The sequence below is a fragment of the Pleurodeles waltl genome, chromosome 7 (genome assembly GCF_031143425.1).
Source record: "Pleurodeles waltl isolate 20211129_DDA chromosome 7, aPleWal1.hap1.20221129, whole genome shotgun sequence".
Taxonomy (NCBI): domain Eukaryota; kingdom Metazoa; phylum Chordata; class Amphibia; order Caudata; family Salamandridae; genus Pleurodeles; species Pleurodeles waltl.
This window is the reverse complement of record NC_090446.1, coordinates 67,757,532-67,782,129: the sequence shown is the minus strand read 5'-3', so window position 1 is coordinate 67,782,129 and position 24,598 is coordinate 67,757,532. Positions and strand designations below refer to the sequence as shown.

General features: G+C 41.8%; 1 pseudogene; it reads left to right on the top strand.

The window, feature by feature from the left end:
• LOC138246806 (alpha-2-macroglobulin-like) overlaps positions 1 to 24,598 on the top strand; it is a 132,405-nt pseudogene that overhangs the window by 24,259 nt on the left and 83,548 nt on the right.

The following is a 24,598-nucleotide window of genomic DNA, read 5'->3' as shown; positions in this document are numbered from 1 at the left end:
GGCTTAGAGAGAACTGAGGTACACATTGTCAAGTAGCACAACAAGGATACATTCCAGTTGTGGGTGGGAGAGAATGGCAGAAAAGAGAGGAAGTCTTTGAGGAAAGAGGCAATTAGGTGCAGAACACTGCATTTATTCCAATGGTGTCCAGATTCCCAAGCAATGCAGAGATGTGAACAGTTTCAGAGGCAAAGGATAGGTCTATTAGCAAAGGTACTGGGGATCATTGAAGTCAATGGTAGTTTTGATGCTGTCCCTGTTGGCAATCAAGGCTTCACTGTTGTGGCCGGGATGGTCTCCAGATAGGTAGTCGGAAAGTTGATTATTCTGGTGGTCCTGGTACCAATTAATGATTGATGATTTTTTAGACAGGATAGCTGCTGAGCTATAAAGAGGATGTTCTTGCATCCCAGGCCTCGTTATTTAGGTCTTGCATACAGACACCTTTTGGTATGTTATCACACCACACACAATATATATATACATAAAATAAACATACACATACAAACAGGGTACAGAAAGGATTCTTTGGACAGCCCCTTACATTCATGGCTGTCTACTGCAGTTCAGCTGACTTTAAGCATTGGCTTTAGTGGTTTTTCATCAGCCTTATATGTTTTTTGTAGTTTTCATTCAACATACAGCCTAGAGTTAAGTTTTCTAGAAATGTTCAGGCGAAATAACATCTTACAAGCTTGAGACAGGAAACCTGGTGGGTTGTAATCCATGAATCATCTATGAATTACAGGAGACTAGTGCATTTTGGGTAACAATCAGTCCAGTGAAACACACAGGAGTATTTGCGAGTACCATTGTTGCCTCCGAACTCAGGCCAGATCTCCGCCCCAAGAGCAGCCATAAAGATACTACTCGTAAATGCCCTTGGTGAATTCCCAAAGTCGTAAACTTAGACTTTTGGTCTACGTTTAGACCAAAAGTCTAAGTGTACCTTTGTGGATCGGGCTTGTTGCCTTTATTCTTGTCATATCAAAAGTCTCACAACTAATATATTAAGCTGTTTTTTTTTCAAAGCTTGCTGTGCCTATCTCTATAGTTTATTTCTACTTATTGCTGTAAAAACCGATCAGCATCAGTCATTCTGGTACAGAACTCTATAACCTAGCTCTCTCTCCCAGTATCTGATACATCTCAGCCTGTTCTGAATGATTGCTGTCAGTTCTGAAATGTTGACATTAAAATTAACTATTGGACTGCTGGGGAATTGTGTTACAGAGACAAGTGTTACAGAGATACAGTCTTAATAGTGTTATAGTGTTCAAGGAAACAGAGTTATAGTGTAAATTGTGATCAAAGGCCAGAATTACAGAGGGACAGCGTTACAGAGGCTGGTATTACATAGGTAGTGTTAATTATGTTACAGAGGCCACTGGCACTGAGTTACAATGTTACTTACTGGTAATCTTCATTACTCCAAATACCCTTTTTTCTACTGCCAATACTTACTGTATGAGGTGCCACATAACCTAGCTGAACTAATCAAAAAGGCAAAACAAAGCACCTCCCATTTCTACTTCATGCCCCTCCTTCCAGATATGCAATAAAGGAGGCAGAAGCCCACCATACTTCCTGTAAAATCAGAAGCAAAACATTTAAATCCAGGTTTGTGGAAAAATGGTACTGGGAGGGAGGGTTGTAAGTACTGGTACAAGAAAAGAGATAGTTGGAGTAATGAAGATCACCAACCAGTAAGTAATTAAATCATTACCTCCTCAACCCATTTTCTCCTACCACTATGTACTACATGAGGATATACCAGAGCATGGTAACACACCCTGGTTACCCAACACATAATAGACTCCCAAATGAATACCAAAAAAACTTTAATAAGGATTCAAGAGTACAGCATCGGGAGTAGATCCAAGCATAGTAGCTATCAGTACCTGAGAATCAAGGTTTATTGAATCTACATTTGCAACATCCAAATGATAATGGGAAACAAAGGTAGATGGTATAATCCAAGTAGCAGCCTTGCAAACAGATGAAAGAGGGGCATTACAAGCCTCCGCCTACAAGACACCCATTCGTCAGGTAAATCTACACTGTACTTTTCCAGGAAGAACTGAGTGCTGTGAATCATAAGCAATGGAAATATGTGTTTAACCCATCTGGTTAAGTTATAAGTAGACGTTTTTTGTTTGTGCCAAAAAATAGTGAAATTGGCAAACATGTTCTCACTTTGTTGAAAGGGCTGTGTTCTGGACAAATAAATCCTTACATTCCTCAGAATATCCAAAATATGCAGAGCTTCCTCCTCAGGACTTTTAAGAGCTTGAAAAAAAGTAGGCAAACATTTTAAGACAGAAACCTGGCCCTAGCTTTAAGACCAGCTTTTCTAAAAACAAATTCAAATAAGGAGGTTGAGTAGGCAAGAAACCTATTCCCTCAAGTCTACAAACAGAAGTTATAGCCACCAAAATAAAGACTTCAAGAGACAGGTGCTTTATATCACAGTCATCTAAGGGTTCAAAAGGAGGTGACTGTAAACCCTTCAAAACCAAAAGAAGATCCCAAGGAGGGGCACTAGACCTAATGGTTAGTCTAATTAGAGAAAAACCTCTCATTAACCTAGTCCCCAAGGGATCCATCTCAGGAAACCCTCAAGGAGCCCTAACTGCTCTCATTAGTTCCCACTGAACTCTCAAAGTGGGTCCAGATGGACCCTTCTCAAATCCATCCAGCAAAAACTTGAGGATCTAGAATGACAGATAGTGGGATCCAAGTCCTTCCTAGACACCAATTTGAAAAGGATGCCTAATGATGATAATGTTCTTTCCTTGTGGAAAGTTTCTGTGATTGTTAAATAGAAGTAGCAACCTGAGACGAGAGGCCTAACTTCTCTAGACCCCTCCTTTCAACAACAGAGCCAATAGAATCAGTCTCTTGCACATATCCAGGGGAAGGAGAGGAGGTCTGAGTGGACATTGGTCTATCGAAAAAATCCACTCTGAACACTGGACATCAATCTTAGGAAAGAAAAGCAACCCATTTGTTGCCAAAACAGTACCACAAGAAAAATGTTCCCTTTCTTCTTCCTTAACCTAGCCAAGAGCCTGGGAACCAGAGGAAACGGAGGAATGGCAAAGAGCAGAACAAGAGGCCATGGACAGGTTAGAGCATCTATTCCTTCAACAACCCTGTTCCAGAAAGCTGGACAGAAAGATGGAAGATAAGTGTTTTCTGCAGTGGCAAAGAAGTCTAGCGGTGGAGCACCAAAGCTTTGGCAATTTGTTTGAAAATGTGAGGAGTCATACAGAAGTTGTGGGAAGAAGGGAAAATTCTTCTTAACTTAACTGCTAGTACATTTTCCCTTCCTGAGTTGATGACAGGGCCACAGGATGTTCCTCTGCCCAACTGAGTAACAGAAATGCAAGGTCGAAAAAGGGAACCAGAATCTGTCCCTGAATGCCTGTTTGAGTAGGACTTGTGACTGCATTGTCATCTGTACCAGAACAAATTGATGAGGTAGAAAATAGGAAACAACCATTGTTTTTCAAAAATAGTCACATGAAACTAGAGGGCGCCAGAGCCAGCAGTCCTGACAGAAGCAAATTGAAGCAGGCAAGAAGCAGGGATCCCTTTTGAAACAGAACTTTAAAAAATGCTCCCCTCCTGCCCGTGCGACTATCCAAGCAGCAGATATGAGGAGAAAAGTTTCTTCAGTGATGTAGACATTTACAAGTGTTATGCCTTCCAGACACAAAGAACCAAAGAGCTTGTGCATCTTTCCCCAATTACCTGAGAGACGTGGTATCCTTTGTAACCATGTAACACGGGGAGGAAAGGAGAAAATGGAACTTCTCTCCTCTAAGAGGCCTCCTCCCCCCTACCCATCCTATCCCACATACACAGACCTTATCGAACAAGGTTCTACAGGCCGCAGAGTTCAGGCAATTTCTTCAGTACAGCAAACAAAAGAAAACAGGAAGTGTTTTCTCCTTTATTGCTATATCTGGTAGGAGGAGCATGAAGGAGGAATGGGAGGTTCTTTAGTTTGCCTTTTTGATTGGTTCACCTAGGTCATGTGGTGCTTGCGTAGAAGTGTGACTCATATGGTAAGTAGTGCTATGAGAAAATTGGTGGACTAGGTAATGGTTTGTTACAGAGCCAGTGTTACAGAGGGGCATTGTTTATTGTGTCAGGGGAGGCCAGTGATGCTGAGTTACAGCGGTAATTGTGTTAAAGAGGACAATGTTACAGCGTTACAGTGGTAATTGTGGTACAGAAGTCATTGTTACAGAGTTACAATGTTAATTATGCTCAGAGGCTTGAGTTACATAGTTACAGTGTTACAGAGGTCAATGTTTCATAGATACAGTGTTGTGTTACGGAAGCCAGTGTTACATAGTTAAATTACAGAGGCCAGTGTTTCATAGTTGTGTTACAGAGTTACAGTGTTGGTTGTGTTCACAGAGGTCCGTGTTACATAGATACAGTGTTATGTTACAGAGGCCAGTGTTACATAGTTGTATTGCAGAGGCCAGTGGTACATAGTTGTGTTACATAGGCCAGTGTTACAGAGATACAGTGTTGGTTGTGTTTACACAGGTCAGTGAACCATGGATACGTTGTTGTGTTAGAAAGGCCAGTGTTACAGAGTTCTGTTACAGAAGCCAGTGTTACACTGTTAATATATTACAACAGGCCAGTGTTACAGAGTTAACAGTGTTACAGAGGTCAGTGTTACCACCAGGTGCCCTCACTAAATTCACTTTAGTGCAGGTTCCGTTCAGGGAATCTGCATACTGCTGGATAATGCTTTTGTTTTATTTGTTTATATGTGTATGTTTTTAACATAGTCAGTGCTCATGCGTCTCTGAACACTAAACAGAAACCTGCATAATTTAGGAACATGCTATTTTACATGTCAGTGTTCGTTGGCCAAACTTTACTTTGCAAGAATCCCATATCTTGATGTGAAGAAGGGCATGGGTAATTGTGACATGAAAAACGATGCTATCAAGTGTTTTTAGAGCACTTGCTTTACATTTCATTATTTGGTCCACAGATAAAAACTAAGGGCCAGAATTAAGAAAAGTGGCATTTCACATCGTGAAGTGCCACTTTTCTTGCACCCCCCTCCCTAGCGCCACCATGTGTGCACCGTATTTAAGATATGGCGCACAATGGCGGTATTAGGGACAATAGCGTCAAACTTTTTGATGCTATTGTGGCGCTTTGCTCCACTGGCATAAAAGAAACTGACGCTAGTGGAGCAAAGTGCAAGGAGGCCCATTGATTCCAATGGGTGCATCCTTTTAACGTCCGCTTTCAGCGGGTGTTTGAATGACACAAAAAATGCTGCAATGAAATCTTTAATTGTGCCATTTTTGAAGGCCTCCTTGCGCCAGAATGCCCCCTTTGCGTACATTATGCATGGCGCATGTATAATGAGGCACAATGCATGCATTGCACCACTTTGTAGATATGGTGCAGCGTTTTTGGCAATCTAATGCCACATTAGCGTCAGAAAAAGTATGTTAATGTGGCAATAGATGGCACAAAGCCATACTTAAATTTGGGCCTAATTTACCTATAGCAAGCTGTGCTTAAACTCTTTTCTGAGATGTCTAAGTGTTGCCCCTGTATTCAGACTGCCTCCGATTATTTTTCACATTATTTCCTTGTTTTTGTGTTTCTCATCACATCCGTTCTTTCATCTTTCATCATCACACTTCCTGTTTTCACTTTAATTCCTGTTACAGCCCTTCTCTATTTTTCCCCTCACTCCACCTTTCAATCTCCTCCATCTCTTTTCCTTTACAGGTTTTCTCAAGTTATTGTCTCGTTCCTTCTTTCCTGTCAGTGCCTGCGCCCCTCTTGACTCATTATCCCTCTAACTCATATTTCCATCTCTCTCTCACTCTCTTTCACTCTCTCTCTCCCCATTGACTCTTCCTCTCTTTCTTTGTCTTCTGCCTCCTCTCTTCATAGTGATGTCTCATTCCCCAGCTGTGGTGATCAGAAGTAAGCAGAATAAAACATTTTGGTAAACCTGGGTCAGCCTGGTGTCTGAAAGGCTAGTACAGCTGTCACGCGCAGTGTTTGTTTCTTGAGTCCCAACTGCTCCTCTTTGGAAGCTAAAAGGACAGTGACTCACTGTGCTCCTTTTTGTAACTAGTAGAATTCTAGCAGACCTGATGTGCCTCACCTGGAAAGGGTTATTCTGCATACACAAGAAGTGGCAAAGCAATGGCAAAGTTCATAGCTTCTGGCTAATAACTAAAACACAAGCCAGATCTATTGACTTTGCTAGAACCTATGAGCTTTGCCAATGAAGAAAGGATATCTGGCCTTTTCTTAAATGCGTGACCTGCACCCAAAAATTCCTGTCACCCACTTCGGTCACCAATTCAGCTCTACCTCGGAGATCCCAAGAGGGTTGGGACTGCTGCCTTCCCTCACTGGCTAACCTAAGGTCAGCCAATGGGGGAAGACAGCAGTCCCAACTCCTCACAGAGTGGGATGGGGTCAGTGAGACTGCTGACCCCATCCCACTCTGTGACGAGGTGTCACTGATTGACATTCAGCCCTAAGCGCTTCAGGGCTTAAAACTAAAGCACCCAGGTCTGAAGCAATCTGTGAAATCCCCCCTGATCTCGAGGGGGAGTGTCTTGAGGCACCTTTTCTAGGCTAAAGTGGTCACGCCCACAGGGGTGTGACTTCTTCAGTCCACGAAAGTTCACCCAGTCAGCCGGGAGTCTGCGCAAATAGCGCATGTCTTCTGGCTGCCTGACCTGAAAATGAATAGTCTGTCAGGCTGACCTTTGCTCAGCCTCACAGACACTCTTCTTGAGGGGCCAAAGGTGGGGGGGGTGGGGGCCCCTCAGCCCCAATGGATGTGCTGCGGCGGGCTTCAGCACTGGTGGCATCTGGTGCAGTAATCTTTTTTGGTCTCCCACCAATGACCTCCTTCTCCTCAAATTTCCTCACTACCACACTCCAACAGTGACCCCCATCTCTCCATAGCCACTCTCACATATGCAATTCATTTGCTTTACCCACCACTCTTACCAGTTTAGGGTGTCAGAGAACTTAACAACTGACACACATTATACCCAAACAATGAATCATATGTGTGTAAATCAGTCTATAGAAAATGTTACATAAAACAATGAGGACTACAAGGAGTAGGAATCCCATGCCATTCATATTAGTGTGCAGTATATTTAAAAACTGTTTGGTCTGGAGAAGCACAAACTCCAGATTTGCAACCTGCCACAGTGGTTGGGTTGGCTTTCCTAATAACTTTAATTCTATCCAAATGAACTCTTTTAGAAACATCAGGAGAATGGAAGACTGGGGAAAAACATAATGTTCTAACCTATACCATATAGTTTGCATGCAATTCTTTGACAAGAGTTCATATGCCACTGTGGCTTATTAGGATTGAAACTCATGAACTGCAAGTAACACGTGGATCTCTGTTACAGAAGCAGTAACCCACTGCGCTATCAACATAAAATACAGTTATATGTTCTTCATAGTTCACATTTTTATGCAGCAGGCATATTAACCATCTGCACTACTTTATGCTGAGTCAAAACTGCAACTAGACAAAAGATTGTCAGAGTTATCTTGACGTTTTAATTGTTGCCTGAAAACTGCTGGACACACAAGTTATTCTGCAGGAGGAGTTTTTAAAACCCATATATTATTTCTAAACACAATGCCCCCCCAGAAGCTCCTCAGTGCCAGCTGAACAGCCCTAAATCCATTCCTACTTCTAATCATAAACAGATGCCATTGTATTGTATTGTAATAGTTTTTATACAGCGCTTTTTACCCCTGACGAGGCGTCGAAAGCTTTTCGGCAAGTAGCACGCTACTCCGGAACCCAAAAGGAATTAGTGGTGGAGTCGTATCGGAAAATATGAGTACAGTTTTGTAACACTGACATGTCCGTTACACGTCATTACAATATTGACAGATTCTAATGGCTTACAAAGTGAGGCTAATAAAAGTAATTGCAATATTGACGTGTGTTGATGGAGGGAGGTGCTGGCTTGTAACTGTAGATATAGGTCAATATCTGTCTTTGATATACCGGCAGTTATCCAAAACTGGTATTAATATGCTGAAGCACATCAGTGCATCAGTTATTAGCGGATCCACTGATCTGCCCATGCAATGGCTTTCTAGAACCCTCCTGGGCTATTTTGCTATATTGTCTAGATGTATTAAAACTTTCACCAACTCTAATACCATACATTAGAATCAACCCCAGCACCATCACATACATAACGCGGCACCAGAGCCATATAAGTGGACAAGCATTGCCACCTCATCAACACATTCCTAACATTTCACCAACCTGCACATCCGAACCACTCAGAACAAGTTCAGATAAATAAGCCACACTCATGCTCGAAACATCAAGGTAGAAGTACTTAGTTAGCTAGTCATGCTTCCTATCTGAACATCCACCCGAGGCCAAGCAGCAGACAACTGTGCACCACCGCTGAGCAAAACAAATGACAAAATCCATCAGCAAACATGTCCATAGACACTGATATACAACAGGACCTATCCAGCCATCATCTATACAACATTCCAACGCAAAACAGTATTCAGTTCTATTGTGTACCATTAGTAAGCAATACATTGGACACTATCCTATATGAACCATTAGTAAACTATATATTAACTGGTTAGGCTAAACCCTAACTGGCCACTTCCTGATGTGAAACATTATAAACAATACATTAGCTTCACGCGGACACTGGCATATGTAAGGCATTACCAAACAGTACATTAGTCAGCTCTACCTTAGCTTAGCACTATCCCAAATGTTCCATTAGTTAACAATATTTTAATCATTTCTACCCTGGCTGGACGCTATTCCAAATTATTTGTAAACAATATATTAACCGGATATCCCAAACTGGCCACTGTCCATTATTAAACAATACATTAGTCAGGCCCAGAAAGACACTAGCCTATATGAATCATCAGTGGCATCCATAGACGTTAATTTTAAGGAGGGGCACATTTTGGGTCACTGATATGTGCTGGGGCCACCCACAATGGTCATGTCTATTTTAAAACGTTTAAATCTCACTTTGTATGTGTGCAGTGAGAGGTATTTGGGCACCTTTATGTTTGTGGCAAAGTTCAGTGTCTGTGCTTTGTATGTGCACCAGTGGCACACTCAATAGCTGTGGTGGTCGTCCCCCAGGAAGGGTGTTTGGACAAGATATTGAGTTAAATTTTTGGAACAAAGAAATATAGGCGAAAACAATATTGTGGCTCAGAAATATTGTGGTATAGAATATCATTGTCAAGAATTTAAGAATATTGTTTTTTTTTTTTATTATTTCAGTGTGTTTTAGTTAATATATTATTTTTATGTGTTAGTATTGTTGGTATAATTGTTACTAATTTATTAAAATATAGTGCCAGATTTACAAGAAGGTGGCACATCACCTGTGATGCACCACTTTTCTTGTGCCCCCTTACCGTCACCCAACGACACCATGGTATTGCCGTATTTACAATACGGTGCACCCTGGCACACATTAGGACAGTGCTGAGTTCGGCACCACTGTGCTGATCACAACTTTGCTTTCCACCTGCACTTTCATAGCAGGGTCCCCATCATGAAAAGGCTTGCAGAAAGACAGTGTTGGGGACTACAGGTAGGCCCCTACACTGTCCTCAACATAGTCGTGGACAGTGCAGGGGCCCCTCCTGTCAGCACCCTTGAAATGCGCACTGTCTGCTAATGCATACAGTGCACATTCTGAGGGTGCTGTGTGCGACTGCACTGGATGTGACTCCCTGAGGGAGCTGAGGCCAATGCAGCCACATTGTTTCCATCGGGCTGACTGGCGGAAATGTCATAATGCAACGGTTTCCACTGGTCAGCCAGGTGGAAACATCGTAATACAATGGGGGTGAGGCTGCAACCTTGACGGCTGCCTCATCACCACCTACCAACTTGTAATCAGGCCCTTGGTATTTTTTTATTGTTATTAGAAATTTATAGTGTCATAGTGAGTTGTGGGGTTTGTGAGGCTATTAGGTGGGATGTTATCTAAATCAGAAATATGTATATTTTATTATTAATGTGTTTTCTATTGTTAATTAATTTTGTAATTGATTATAAATTATGCCATTTTTAAAATATGTAGTATACATTTTGAATTTAAAATTCAAATTTTAATTTTGAGTTTACTTTAATTGTTGGTAATAGTAAGTAATATTTTAGTAGTTGGTTGTTGGATTTGTAGGGGTATCAGGTGGGAAGTTAATTAAGTAATCCAATAGAAATTGTGTTTGTAATTCGTTTTTAACTGTTAATTAAATATTGAATTGGATGGTAATTGTGTTATTGTTGAAATACCAATTGGTTTATGTTATATTTGAGCCGTGGCGTTTCTGGATTTGAAGGGAAACGGGGGAGGGTTGTATACATTTATTTGCATTTATTCAATACTTATTTAGTATTGAATTACATTTGATTACTAATCATGTAAACTACTAGATTTATCAATGATTGTATAATTGTGCTGTTGAATTTATTTTCATAAGTATTCAAGGGCCCGATTTAAATTTTGGCCGACGGAGTAGTCACCATTTGCCTAGTGGAGGACACTACCACCTAGCAGGCATTAGCAGGAACAGCCATCAAGGGGTTCCTGTCAATGTATTTGACTATTTGCTACAGTGCTGTGTCAGAAGGACTCAGTCTTGTAACAAACATTATTCTTTCTTTTTACTTTCAAAAAGAAAATCCCGAAGCAGGATTTTCTTCTCGTAAAGAAACAAACTAAAGCATCCCCTGCCATAGGAAGCTTCTCCCATGAAGTGGGGAGCAATAAAATGCTTTTACTGTTAGTAACCGGCAGCTTTTACCTAGCGGTAAGGAACAGTATAAAAATGACTAAGGGCCTCATTACGAGTCTGGTGGTCTACTGACACATTATGACCACGGCAGTTGTGCAATGGTTGGACCGCCAGCATCGCCAGGATTAGTCATCCCGGTGGTCGTGGCGGTCCTAATCTGACAGGGCAGTGCTGCAAGCAGCGCTGCCCTGGGATTACGACCCCCTTCTCCACCAGCGATTTCATGGCGGTAATTTGGCATGGGCAGTGCAGGGGCCACCCTGGCCCACACTGTAGCAATGTTCACTGTCTGGTTTTCAAACAGTGAACATTGTGTCATGTGCTGGTGCACTCTACGCACTAAAGCATTGCCAACGGCTCTATTACGAGCTGGAGACAACGCTGTAGGCTGTTTCCTGCTAGGCCAGCGGGAGGAAACTGAGGTTGCACCTGCTGACCCAGCAAGAAACTCATAATGGACCCAGCGGGGAGGTAGCCACAATGGCGACAACCTCCCCGTCTGAATTTTGGCGGACAGGCTTTCCCGTCCGCCGAAATCGTAATGAGGTCCTAAATGTCTGCCCAACCAAAATGGGTGGGTAGACATGTGATAATTTCTCTGATAGCCCTTACTTCCGAGGCCATTGGAGGGGATTAATCATGCCATGATTAATCAGAAATTCCGCCGGCATCTAAATGTGGCAGGAGCACCGGGGATACTCCTTCGCCCTTTAGACAGAGTATCTTTGTCACCAAGAATGAAATTGGGCCCTTAGTGTTTATATGTTTATTACACATGTGGTTTTATACTGTTTAAACATAATTTATAAATTGGTAATTAATTATTAATTAATTTAATAAATGCTGAGAAAGAAAAAAATCCCAGAAAATTCTGAGAAATCATTCATCATTTAAATACCAGAGGGAACTTAATTAATAACTCAAACATTACTGAAAATGACTGGTTGAGTTGCCTTAAGACAATTTTCTCAATAAAGTGCCAACCCTGGGGAATTAGCCCCCCATTAGTATTATGGATACCAGGTAGGGGATATATTCTCACGGTCAAAGATGGAGAGATGGCCAATCTTGCTCTGTCCACTGACAGAACATACAGAACACTCCTTAAGGCCCACCGGAAGGGGCCCCTCTTGAACGCAATAATCTCCTTATACTCTGACACATAGGTATGAATAAAAATCGCATCATGACACAAGGCCCCCACCTGTTTAACCTGTTCATGGCAGACCTGACCCCAGCTTTGGGCACCGGAAATGTTCACCCTTCCCGGCTGGGAGGGATCTCGTTGAAACATTTATTATATGCAGATGATCTGGTATTGTTTAGCTGCACCAAGGTCAGTCTACAAAGATCTTTAAATATTCTGGACAACTATGGTCATTCCAACCAGCAGGAAATTAAAGTCAAAATCCAAAACAATGCGGATAGGATGCAGGCAAATATCCAGACCAAGGATGGCTTTAAACAACATTTTGTTGGATGCAGTGCCATACTACAAATACTTAGGAGTAATTCTAGATGAGCAAGGCACCTTTAGCCAACAGAGGAAATACATCGCACAAAGAGCTTCAGCATTAATTTACGCTTTTTCTCTCCTGGCTAAATGGCTTAAGGGCTCATCATACCGTCCACTGCTGACTGTCATCTCCTCCAGACTGCTTCCTACACTATCTAACGCTAGAGTGGCTATGCATGGCCTGGAAGAGCCCCTGATACATAAAATCCATCTCAAGGTATTCAGGCAAGTTTTCAAATGACCAAAGTCCAGCCTGGAATTCAGGCTAGTACAGCAAGATCTGGCAGCAAAAGCAGAGGCAGCAAAAACTTGGTACAAAATTAGCCACTTGCCGATAAATTGAATGGCGCTCTTTGGCAGGCTCTAGAAAATTACCAGCAGTCAGCTCATAATAAGTATTTACCGTCATCTATTAGCCAACTACGGCTCCAAGACCTGTGGGAGGCAGCACCGATATATAAATCTTGCAAAAGAGATGTGTCAACAAGGCCAGTAAATTGTTATCGTTCACTCAAGATAAAGCTCACTTGCTCACACGCGTGGATGATCATAAGGCACTATGCCAAACTAGAACCAGCTGCTTGTCTTTCTACACCCTATGCACCACAAACGACACATCAGTTAATGACAATGCAACTAGGAAACCGGCCAACCTTATCCAATGCTCCATCATGGAGAAATAGAAGTCTGCAGCAATGCAGGCACTGTACATGCCTCAAGGAAGATCTTGCTCATATAATTTGCATCTGTCTGGGGCTGCTAGACCTTCAAAGGAGTTTTCTCAAGAGAATGTTCAATGACGGAGAGATCCGGAGCAGAGGAGCTATAGTAGCCTGTTTCAACCCCCATGATCCTCAGCTAAACTGTAAGTTTGTCACGGTTTTGACAGTAGCACTACAACAAAAGGGATGTCCAGGTTTGTAGTCAGTCTGTGAGGTACGATTAAAACAGCATGATTTTTAACCCTCCCAGTACATGCTGAGATTATATCAACAGCACTCTGGCCAATTGGATCAAGACATCTGTCTAATGCACAGGGTATTCTAGGCCTTTTTAGGTTTTATGTTTAAAGACTTTTAAGATGAGATGTGCAATTAGACTTTGGGGGTCAAGTTATTCTAAACATATTCTCATATTTTAGAAAATTTAATAGGTTCTGATGGCATGGTTTTAATTCTCAGGTAATTAATGAATGATGTGTATTAGCTAAGCACTTTGAACTCTTTGAATGACTAAATCAGTACAACTTTTGACCCCTTTAGTACAAGCTGAGATACCACCAACTGCTTTTTGGATAATAGGATTAAGGCATCAAACAATCGCACAAGGGTGTTGTAGGCTCTTTTAAGTCTTACGTTTAAAGACCTTATAATGATGAGTTGTGCAATTAGACATTGGGGATTAACCTAATCTATACAGGATCAGTTGGATTTATATTTTAGAAGATTTTCCTTGATGTTTTTTCAATTCTCAGGTAAACAATGAATGGTGAGTTATAGCTAAGCACTTTGCACCTTTTGGATGATTAAAAATAGCATAATTCATAAACACCTTCAGCAACGCTGAGATTATACCAACTGCAGTCTGGACAATTGGACTAAGACATCTGTCTATTGTACATGACGCAAGAGGCTTTCTCAAGACTTATGTTTAAAGATTTGGAGTTTAGGAGGTACGGGACAGCTAAAACGTAAAACGGCAGTGTGTGCCTAGTCTTTTTCTTTTTAAAAATATAATTACTTTGTAAAGGAATTTTAAATCACAGTGAAATGCGTTTATTATGTATATTGTATAATTGTTATGGTTTTAATTAACTGAAACAATACATTTAACCAATCATATTCATTAATTATATTTTTTATATTTATTTTGTCAAAACATGTGTCATTCATTTTATGATAATTGTGTGTGAAATTTATTTGTGCAATGTTATTTGTTCCTTGAAATGTATTTGATTATTTATACATTAATTGCAATTAAGTAAATTGGTATTGATTTCATAATTGTGTTGTTTATTTTGGTAGTTTGGGAAGTTGATATCAATATATGCAATTTAATTGTTTTCCTTTCTTTTTTTTTCTCAATGTACATATTACCATTTTAATATTTTTTCAAACAATATATGTTTATTTCTATATACTGTAATTTATAAAAGTTTAATATTGAATGTTTAAAATGTTTTACTAAATTAATAGGACTTCTTATTTATGTAAAGATTTTGAAGTCAAACGCTTTCCCTTGTGTTGCTTAGACTGGAGTGGAAATAATAAATATAATCCCTCCAAAGTCTAACTCTTTCCCTACTGTTGCTTAGATTAGTTTGGGAGTAGTAAATGTATCCCTTAGAAGTTCAACAATTTCAGAGTGGGAATAATAAATATAACCCTGCAAAGTCCAAAACATTCCCTACTGTTGCTTAGACTGGAGTAGGAATAGTAAACCTAACCCCTCTGAAATCCAACACTTTCCCTAGTCTTGCTTAAACTGAAGTGGGAATACTATATCTAATTTTATCCTGAGTCCAACGCTTTTCCTCACCCTGGTGAAATAGTATTTGTGCTATTATGTCTTCATTTTGTTTATATTTCATATTGTTTATTATTTGTTTATGCTTACATTATTTTAAATAAATGTGTTTTTTTGGGTTCTAAAATTTTATGGTTTTGTGTATTGGTGATATTAATATATTTTGTATTGAATTGTTTACATTTTTATGTTGTTTTTTGTATTTGTGCATCTATTATATATGTAAATGTATCTGTACAATGTATGTTTTTGGTACTAACTTGAAAATATGAAAAAAAAACTCAATTAATGTAATGTAAAATAAATAGTTATCATTATGTCATACTATATATGCTTATTTATATAAACACACATATATATGTATTTATATGAATATATATATTTATATATAGTATTCAGTCAAATCAACTTTATTCAGCCACATAAGAGCCACAAATGTGAACAGCATTAATAAATAAATAAATAAATTCTGTTGCATTTAAAAACACATCGAACATTTAAAAATCCATAAAACAATAAGTTCCTCAGTTCTCCTTAATAGGTCACTGTGCATACTTTGTCAGGAATTTCAATGCCTGTATGATAAAACTCAGAACAGCAAAACATATTGTTGGAGATTCTAATTGCTGTATCATCGTGAGACCCTCGAGATATGTGATTGGACATTTTTCTCTAAGAATGAGACATAAAAAATGTATTCTAAAAACATAATACAGAGTACAGAAACAGCATAAAGTGCAATGTAGACTGCTTGGAAACCCAGTCACATGGACAGCAGGACAATGATCTGAACCATGAACCTACAGCTGGGAATGCCAAAGAAAATGTATTTTATTAGTTTTAAATCGCATAAGATAGAATCTGTGGTCTGGGTCTTTGACCCAAGTCAGGTATGACTCCATTCCTTGGCATGTTGCTGTAGGTATATACATTTTTTCCTGTCAACATTCCCACCACCTTTCCCCATCTAATTCTGTCTATGTGGGCCAAAAGAAGATCCTTCACTAGAACCTCAGCGTCCAGGCACATGTTCTCTGGTTTTCAAAGAAATGGCCCAGGCCTATTTCCCATAGAGTCCTCTTAACATATGCGATCCAGGGGATGGACTGATATTTGCTTTGCCTAAGGCAATCCTCCAGGATCTTCCATGAGAAGATCAGCTCGGGACGTAGCCAAACCTTAAGCCATAACATAAGGGGTGCTATTCCAACCCATTCTTCCTAATAACCCAGGCCAGCTTCTGAGTGTAGAATGAAACTTGAAGTTGATCTGGGGAGGCCCAGTACTCTACTTAGGAATCTATTTTCTGTAACCTGTAGCGAACTGGGTGGCTTATACCCCCATACTCCTGCTCCATAGGTACCTATAGGAAAACATTTGCTTTCATATAATCAGATCAATTATTTTGTGAGTTTATTGCCTAGTTTATTGACAAACCTAAACTGCTGCTCACACCCTACTGCCATGGTTTGAGACCTCTGGGAGAGCAAGTCTTCCCACAATATCTTTTCATCAAATAGAATTCCCAGGTAACTGAAGTGCTTTGTTTTTCTCATTTGTGTGCCACCCAAATAAAAGGTTTTAGAACGAGTATCCTTTGGTCCACAGGTCAGGATAGAAGATTTATTGTTATTCACTTTCAGATTCAAGGCCTGCATAAAGCCTTGAAACCCATCTAGCAAAGCCTACAGGCCATTTGCTGTGCTGGCTAAAAGCACTGTGTCGTCTGCATAAAGCAGAGTGGGAACTAATCACGAACTGATTTTGGAAAGCTCCAAAGTGCAAGTGCTTAAAAAAGAATTCAGTGCGTTAACATAAAACAAGAATAATAATGGGGCCATAATGCATCCTTGTCTCACCCCTCGAGTTACTCGAATAGGTGCCATCAGGTCACCATTGCACTCTCATATAATTTTCACAAATGCAGGAGTTTTAAATCTGCCAGATGAAGGGGATCAACACCTGCTAAGTACAGAATCACACAAAGTTTCTCCCTGTTCACTAAATCAAAGGCAGAGGAGAAGTCTATGGAAACTATATGAATGACACCTCTCCTTTTGTCAAGATATTTGCCTATTATCAGGGAGAGATTTAGGGCTTGTTCTGTCGTGCCCTTACCTGGGCGAAACCCATACTGAACATCAGTAAAAAAGGCACTGGTTTCTGCCCAATTTTCTAGTTTCCCTAGAATAACCCTGCCAAATATCTTCATTGAAGAATCTAAAAGGGAAATGGAGCAATAATTTGAAGGGGAATTTCTATGTAATAATAACATTAGTGGAAACTGTTTACTTTACATTATATTAATTTTATATATTAAAATATTTAGCATTCATTAATTTAAACTGTAGATTTATTAGAAAAACAATATTGTTGTATGTTTTTTAACAATATTATTCTGAACAATGTTTTTTTCAATATTTTTCTAATTTCCATTACAGGATAGGAACACAATAATATAGTAAACAATATCTCTGACGCAAAGTTTTCATCAGCTATATTGCTTAGCTCAGTATTTTGTTATTTATCCCAAGGTGGTGCTGGGCAGTACTAATAGAGCTGGGCCACGGGGTCCGGATGTAGCCTCCCTCTAGAGACACCAGGGTGAATCATTAAATTGTTAACAAGTTCTACCCTGGATTACCACTTGCCAGTAGGAACTGTTACTAAACACAATAAAACGTAACAGACCACACCACCTGGACTCTGGTCAAGAATATTTCTAGTACCACACTGCCCACCACAACTCTGAAATCACTTCAGTCAAAGCAAATGGCATTTATGCTCTACACAAAAGCTCATTACATAGCATACGGACCCAGTCTCAATGTTCCTTTCCTTGAAATATCCTTTGTTGACATATGACACTATGTGAAAATACCAATGAAATTCATGTGACTGCAAATGTATGATGTATTCATGTCATTGTTATGAAAGTAGACAGCGCCATGTCATTATAAATCCTTGAAAGCTATTATGTGTCAATCACAGCCACTCTAAGGGACATAGTTTCTAATCTTTCACCAGAGTTGTTGCTCTCCGTGAAAATGAGAGAGCAGAAATGCTCCATATTTTCAAAGATTCAGAACATTTCTGCTCTCTCCTTGGGTTGGAGCACTGTGTGCAGTCTTGCACCAATGCAGGCACTCTTGCACAAACCTTCCTGCACGAAAACAATTCCTCAAGGCATTTTCCTCTTTCTATGTGTGCTTCAGAATGCAGCACATATGGAAAGATGAAAAAAACGAGATGAAATAAAGATATTTCACCTTGTTATGCCTCATTGGGGAAGGTGTAGCACTTTGACACATTCCCAGGTCTACTAACATAAGTGAATCTGGAAATGCACCAAAATCCCTGAGTGGATGCATGGGAACACCCATGGAACATTTCCCAGCTTGAAATGTAACATAGTTCATCGCATATCTCTCTGTTTCGTTATATTTCTTTACAAAGCCACACAAGGCTGGACAAATCACCACTTGCATAGCTTTGTAAAAATTACAGTTGCCTTTGTGTTGTCCTTGTGTCGCCTTGCTTGATAAATCTGGGTTTAAGTTTCACAGCTATCAATGATGCTTGCAGTTGTCATTACATCTACTGAATTACAACGCAATGATCTGCAATGTCCTGCAAATGTTTGCGTGTTTGATGGATCTGAAAATTCCAAATTTAAAACAGATTGGTGAGATTATATTTGCTGCAACAGGTGCTGTCTGATATGGGGATGGGTTTATAAAAAGCCTTTTGCAACAGTGGCAGACAAGGAGATACTCAATTGCTAATCAAGAGCTGCAAATAATGTTGACTGTCACTGGTGGGGAGGAACGGGGGAAGCTTGGATTGGACTCTGAAAAGGATTTGTTTATACATGTAACATTTTGGTTCTCTTTCTGTCTCCCAGGGTGGCATTGACGATAATCTCTCACTTACAGCCTACATCACAGCAGCCATGCTTGAACTGGGGCTGACTGACACGTGAGTCCCATGGAAGCATTCATCAGGGCACCATAACAAGAAGATAAACATGAGTGGCGAAGAAGGAAAAAGGGCTTTTTAAAGATGGAGCAGGGATTGAGAACCCAATGTCTTGATGCAAAGTTCCAGAGGCCTATATAAACTGTATAGCTAATCCTTAATTCTCTGTCAGGATGAGAAAGCTGCAAAGTTGTGAAATGATCCAGAGGCAGCTCTCTGGTTACCTGTTAGAAAGGGATGGGAAGTCAGAAAGATATAGGACAGAAGTGTGTAAATGAAAGAAATGCCTTCGTGAGCTGATAGAAGTGTACACATTTAATGCAAAAATAGCAAGCATCAAAAATGTTCTTAGTGCAATCACATTGTAACTGTACTGTCTGACCCACTAGAGTCCAGAATGCTAAATTCAATCCAATTTTAGCCTACTTTTATACATTTTCTACAATGCAGCAAACAAAGTTCAAGCAAATCTGTAGGTGCCTATCTTCTCTTGTGGAAAGAAAGCAAGAAGACCTTGTGAAAGAGATACAGGATGGTTTGGTAGAAAGCGATGTCACTAAATCTGCAGTTCTCATCTGTCTATGCCAGGTTAACACAAGGCTATGCTTATGTGAGCAGTCTAGCTAAATTTCCAGCCTACATCAAAATACAACTTGGCAGTAGATGCATGAAATGTGTGTTAATGTTCAGTAATGCAATGGCTTTGATTGTATATTAAGCGTGTACAAAAAAAACAATTTCACAAGTGGATGGGCTCATAATTGAGCAACTTTTAGAGGTGATCATGCTGTGGAGCAACCAAGTGTTGTTCGGAAATGGAGACTGAATCCACACCCTCTTGCTCTATTGAATGGAAATGAAAACCTGACCCCAACTTCAGCTCTGAGAAAGACAATAACTACAGAGAGGGGCCATAGGCAATCCATTAGGAGGCTACACACTCCTAATGTGCACTGCTCATTATCAAAACCTAGCTTGTGTTTTGGGGCTGAAAACCGGGTAGCTGGTCCTGGGAAGAACAGGCACTTTACACCCAAGTAACCAACCCCCATTTCCATTACATCCCTGCAGGACAGCACAGTGAAGTGTGCTCTGGCCTTCCTGAAAGAGTCTCACCCTTCTGTCATCAGCCTCTACACAGTATCGCTGATGGCCTACACCTTCACCCTTGCTGGAGAAAAGGAGGCGCGTGATAAAGTTATGGCGGAGCTCAATGAGCAGGCAGTGAAATCAGGTAACAAGGGTAATAAAACTAGTATGGTGCATCGAGATTTTTCTCCAGAATAATTCTACTTTGCCATTCTGAGCTCTACGTGTCTCAACAGAAATAACATGGATAAGCAATTTCACCAGTGCTTAAATTTTAGCCGGTGGCTGTGGGTGGGGCCCACCAGCACTCATTTTTGGGGACCGGCATGTATTTTTACTCATCACACATTTCCCGAAAGCAAAAGGGGAAAACACACAAATAAGAAAGAAAGAGGGCGGCAGAGACTGCAAAGACATCACAAAAGGAGAAAGGAGAAACCTGCAAGAGTGAGATAAAGAGAAAGGCAGGTCTGCTATTGGATTAAAGAGGCATGAGATGGACTGAAAACTGAGCAGCCTAGGTTTTAATAGCACCAGCTGCGGGCTTCTGAGCAGAGCTTAAGGCACCAGCACTGATTATTTTATAAATTAAACACTGAGTTTCACCATTTATAAAATCCACACATTTTTCCCTCATCCTTACTGACATGCTAAAATGAGAATGGGGAAGATAAACATGACCCTATTCAAACGATCAAAAAATGTAAGCACTCTTTGCGCTCAATTTGACATACTCAAAAATGAGGCTCACAGTGTCAAAGGCAGCTGAATATAATGGAGCACAAGCAAACTGACATAGGGGCCGATTAGATGTTTGGTGGACGGAAACATCCATCTGCCAAACTCCCAACTGGGTGATTACCGTCATGCTGGCAACCTCCTCGCCGGCCCCATTATGATTTTCCCACCTGGCTGACCAGCGGGTACCAATACAGACGGTGGTAATGCTGCCACACATAGGGGGCACCTTCACCCTCAAAATGCGCACTGGCTGCACCACGCACAGTGCACATTTCGAGGTTGCTGGGCAGGGGGACCTCTGCACTGCCCATGCCAAAGGCATGGCCAGTGCAGGGGCCTCCCTTTGGCCCCCTGCACTTGTTCTCCACCGGCCTTTTGATGGCGGTTCAACCGCCATGAAAAGGCTGGCGAAGAACAAGATTTTAATCAGCAGGCCGGCTCAGCGACACCCTGGATGATTACAACCTGCACTGCCGTCAGCCCGTCAGGATCGGACATCCTGGCGGGATGGTGGTAGGTTGGCGTTTCTGCCGCCGACTTTGTAATGTAGTAGTTCGTGGATTTCTTCCTACAACCGTTAGTCAAAAGAATCCCGACCTATCTCAAGGACACAACCAATGTCCTCCTTTTACTGGAATCTATAGCCTTTGACAAATCTAAGGAGCTCCTGATCACCCTCGATGTGGAATCACTTTACACAAACATCCCCCAAGAGGCTACCCTGGAAGTTATAAGCAATCTGCTGAAACTACATATGGATGAATCCCAAACCCCCCCTGGCTTCATACTGGACCTAGCACATCTCGCTCTCACCAGAAACTACTTTAAATGTGAAGATAGTTTCTTTTTGCAGACACAAGGCACATCGATGGGTAGCACATTCGCCCCAAGTTTAGCATGTCTATACGTCGACCACTTCGAAAGACATGTGGTCCTGCATGAGGACAATCCCTACCGAGACCAGATTAAACTCTGGAAGCGATACATCGATGATGTACTACTGATATGGACTGGTAACAAGGAAGAGGCCCTGGCGTTCGCTGTTTGGCTTAACAGAGCCAACCCTTTCTTAACTTTCACGATGAACATAGGTGACAACAAGCTACCTTTTCTCGACTTACTCATCTATGAACATGACGGCGGTCTGGCCACGGAAGTGTATTATAAACCGACAGACTGCAACAACCTGTTACAATACCAGAGCTTCCACCCACGAGCTCTAAGAGATAACCTCCCGGTCAGGCAGTTCTTACGGTTAAGACGAAACTGCTCTTCCATGACCGATTACCGCAAGCATGCAGACAAGTTAACTACCAAGTTACACACCAAGGATTATCCCCCATATCTGGTTAGTAGGGCACGAATAAGAGCACACAATAATAATAGGGACCAGTTGTTACAACCCCGAGCGCTGAAACCAAGTTTGGAGAAGATCGTATGTGTTACCACGTTCAATCCCCTATCCAATGAAATCCAGAAGATTATAAGAGACAATTGGAAAATTCTAACATCAGGTGGTCTACCCTTTGAACCACCATTACACGCGTATAAGAGAGCAAGCAATATACGCAACATGTTGGTCCACACAAGACCTAAAGAGAAGCTTCGTCCCACACAGACTACACTTTGGCAGATGGTTCCCCCCGCTGGTCACTATCCGTGCGGCAACTGCAGCGTTTGCCGCTTCACCCACAGATCTACCACCATCAATCTTGACCTTAAAACCCCATGGGTGCAGAAATCACTCACGAATTGTAACAGCAAGAACGTAGTCTATCTAATCAAATGCCTCTGCGTACTCAAATATGTGGGGATGACTACGAGAAAAGTTAACACCAGAATCTGTGAGCATAGAAGCACGATCAGGTGGAAACGCGAGGCAACAAAACTTACTAGCCACTTCCTGCTAAAAAATCACTCCCCGGATGACATGTCGTGGACGGTCCTGGAACATTTTCTTCCTTCGACCCCTAACATGTCAGAAAAACTCTTTAGGGCTGAGCAACGCTGGATATGGAGGTTACACACCGACACGGCTGGACTAAATGATGAGATACCTTGTCTTTCTCTTCAAACTTAACCCCCCATAATCCCTTTGTCTCCTTTAGCACTTTTCTTCTCTACATACCCTTTCTACCTCCCCCTTCTTCTCCCTCTGCCTGTCTAGTATTGTTCTTCCACCTTTCTCCGCTTTAGTTGGGCCTCCCTAGCCCCCTCTCCCCCTTTTCCTCCCCCTAACTCTCGCCTCTATGCTTTCTCACTTTCCTGTTGTGTCCCTCCCCCATCCCTCCTTTTCCCTTCTTTCCCTTTTGTCCCCCCTTGTTCTCCACATTCCCCTCGCTTTTCCCTCTTCCCCCCCAACCCCCCCTGCCCCCCCATCAATTTCCCTCTGTAACTTTCTCTTTTGTTCAATTTTCCCTTTATTCTTATTTATTTTTTCTTTCCGTTATTCTTCTGCCATGTGTGGGTTGTCGCTGTTTAATTTTACTCCGTGGTCTGTTGGTGTTTTGTTGTGTTTTTGTCTCTCCGTCTTTTACTTTCACAATTGGGCTTTGGTTGCGTCCTCACTTTTTTCTCTCATTTGCTCTTTTCTTTTCTTCTCCTTCTCTTTTTATTCTAATTTTTTCGGTTCTGTTTCCCCTCTTCCCCTTTTCACCTCTTTGCTTCGTTCTCGTTAGTTCCATTTTTCCTCTCCCCGTCTCCTCCTTTCTCCTTTCTGCACTTTTTCTTCCCTCTCCCCTTTTGGTCTTTCTTTCTCTGTTCCCCCCTCCCCCCCTTTTTAAAAAAAACCCACCCTCCCTTCCCCACCCCTCTAGCTCCTCTTTGCTATCCCTGGCCCCTTTTCATATATCCCTTCCATCCTTTTCTTCCCCCCTCCTCCATCTTCCTTCATCTTCCTTCATTCGCTCTCTCCTCCTCTTTCTATTTTTTCCCTCCTCCCCCCCCCATCACCTTTTGCTTTCTCGTCCCTCCTCACCCCTTCTTTTTCTTTCCTTTCCTCCTTTCCCCCCCCCCCCCCAAGCCCTTGCCGAGCAACAGGCAGCCGGCTCTTATTTGAGCCTCGGGCTTACCCTATCTTGCCGCCGGGAAACTACATTTCCCGGCGGCACGTGCGGGAGGGGCGTCACCCCCTAGCGCCGTCCCCGCATGCAGGGGATCCCGAGCCTCGGCCGCCCAGTGCGGCGCTTTTGCCAAGGGTGGAGACCACGTCACTCGACCTGCACGCGCGAGGGCAGCGTCATCACAGGTCGCTCCCTCGTCGCGCATGGCCACTTCCGGTCCCCGGCTTCACCGGGTTAGACCGGTCCACATTTTACCTATACCCACAACGAAGGATCATCGTCAGCACTTCCGGTTTTTGCCCGCACCCGGGTCGCGACGGTGATCGCCAGCAGCTGGGTCCCATACCACCTAATTGGGACCACTATATCTACCAACCACAACCAGGCCACTTCATTCAAGCGGTCCTGAGGAGAGGTCGGTATAGGCGCACAGAGAGCACCCACCTTTGATGCAGTGAGTCAGCCAGCGTTGGATTCACAGATAAGAGATCTCTCTCCGTTTTTCCTTCTTCCTCTAATTCCTTTCTTTCTTCTTTTCTCCTTTTCCCATTTGCTTCCCTTTCTCCCTTGGCATTTTCTTCTCCCCCTGTTCTTAACCTTTTCATCCTCCCCTTTTTCCTCCTCTGTCTTCCAGCTTTCCCTGCTTCCATTATAGTTTACCCTCTATTGTCCCCACGTCTGTCCCTCTATTGCTCTATTCTCTCAGGTTCTTTTGTTTCAGCTTCACCTTTTCTGTGTGAGCTGTGCGTTTCTGTCTCCCTCTGCCTTCAGTCTCTCTTGCCATCCCCTCCTATTTTCACTCTACTCACTCGAGATTTCT